A 2234-nucleotide genomic window follows, 5' to 3' on the forward strand; every position below is an offset into this window, starting at 1 on the left:
TCCCACACTCTTTGGGAAATGGACTGCTATAAAAGTTTACAGTCCCAAAGCTTCTCCTCCCTGCTGTTTGGCTCACAGCAGGTCCTAGTGCCTACCCTATCCACGTGCGTCTGTGACAGAAAAAAGTGGCACTTTTAATAAATGTTCAATAGTGACATTCATTTTTTCTTTTCTCCGTTCATCCATGTGTGTATAAAACAGTGGAAAAAGCCTCCATTTGATTCAGACAGTTCATGTGACAGTTGAAGTCATATGTAAGGTCAGGAGGGCCATTGATTGCCGTTATTGTTCCACTATATGAGTCATTTCTTGCTACTTCTAGCCGCACAGACTCTAAAATATATCATTAGTAGTGCAGCATAGTTATGGAGGCCAGCTAGGGTAAATAACTCATTAACTCTTTTAGGGATGTTGTAAAATCCCTGTCTTTAAAAGCTGACTGCGCAAATAGTCGCAGGCTTCTGCTGTCCAACCCTAGAAAATGTGCACAGTTCAGTGAAATTCATGGACTAATACTAATAAAACTTTGATGGTCTGTTGCAACAAGGAATTCATGTCTGTTACTTTTCAGTCGAAGAAAAGACGGGAAATACGGCAGCGTAAAACTAAACACCAAACGCACAGGTCCCATCAACCACGCCCTGCATTCATCAGGCCCCTCCAGGCTCCTGTATCACAACAGTCTCTTTGATATTTCTGTTCTTTCCTGGTTTATCCATATTTGTTTTCCCATTTTATGGTTTTCCCTTCTCAGCCTCTATCTGGTTGTACGTAATTTTTCTTTTTCACAGCTTCTCTCTGACCTGAACCATATCATTGTCAGAGCCCCTGGCACTGAGCATAAAGACATCCTACCCATCTCCTGACAGACCTAGAGAGGAAAAATGAGGGAACTGAAGGATTGTGTGTCAGTGTTATTTCTTTTTCTTCCTCTTGGGAAAATGAAATTCCTTTAGTTTCAGAAGAAAAGCTGGTGCTATTTTAGTGTTAATGAGAAATCTATATTGGTTGCAAATGGGGCCTAGAAGAAAAAACACAGGTGAAAATTTGAGAAGGGTCTCTCTCTGCTCAAGAATTTTGACCCCCTACTGTTGAGTTCAGGCCCAAGTGGGCATTTCCCCAAAGGTGGCAAAGCTCTTTTTGAGCTTTTTGTAAGTTGTGTATGTGTGAAGGTTTTTGTAACTGTCAAAACTGCCTGAGCCGTGGTTATCGAGACTCTAAAGGGGGAGACTCCAGACAGCAAACTATTGAACTACGCCCCACTCTGGGGTTGGTTAGGTGTGAAAAATGCTAAGGAGGGGTGACTATGGCTGCTATGGTGGAGCGGCGGTCAACAGTGCCTCCATATAAGAGTTTAAACCTTAGGTTTACATGATTTAAACTATTTAAAGTATACCTATTATGCTTTCATACAATTTAAAAGTCCAATAACAAGGCACGCAGCTGTTGTTTTTCTTCTTCATCATAGGTAAGCCTTATTGAGATTCTTTTTTTACTCTTGGACTCATATATCATAGAGAGGGGAAGCCCTTAAAATGGTCATCAGCTGTAACAGTGAGTACATCAGTGCTATCTCCTGTGTTATCCGACTTGGAAAATTTGCCCATTGTTAGATTTGTTTGTCTTTCCTAAAGAAGACAGCATGAGTTTATTTGTTCATACTTTCACCTGCTGATATGGATCCAGCATTTGTTTGTGCGTAGCAAATCCTTGAAGGGTTTTTCTTAACAGAACCCATGCAAAGCTCGGCTGATGGTAAAAGACCTTGCTGTTCCATGAAGGGAAATATAAACTTTGCAATGTAAGCAGTGAAATGATTCTTTTGTGTTGCTGTTTGGACCAAACCACTTGTGTGTCTGGTTTTGATAAAGACAGCGGGCCTAATGTAGGTGAGCTACCTCAAGACTGGAAGCACTTTGGTGAGTGGAGATCGCAGAAAGTGAAGAAAGTGAATGGTGTAAAGGCATAACTGCTGGTAACACGACATGGATGATAAACCTTTCTCATCTTTCAGGTGAACAACTGAAGTGACTACCAATGAGAGTGAACAATCCAGCTGATTTATGTATGAACTGGTATTAAATATATTACGGTCACCTAGGCAACCAGAGCCTGAAACATCCACAGGTGACTTCAAAGTGATGCGGAACGAGCAAATCCCTTACAGCGTCTACACAGCTTTGCTATAAAACCCAAATTCTCTGCCAATGTGCTTGTATACTTATTAAAGGGGA

This window comes from Rhamphochromis sp. 'chilingali' (genome assembly GCF_963969265.1).
Source record: "Rhamphochromis sp. 'chilingali' genome assembly, chromosome: 12".
Lineage (NCBI taxonomy): Eukaryota > Metazoa > Chordata > Actinopteri > Cichliformes > Cichlidae > Rhamphochromis > Rhamphochromis sp. 'chilingali'.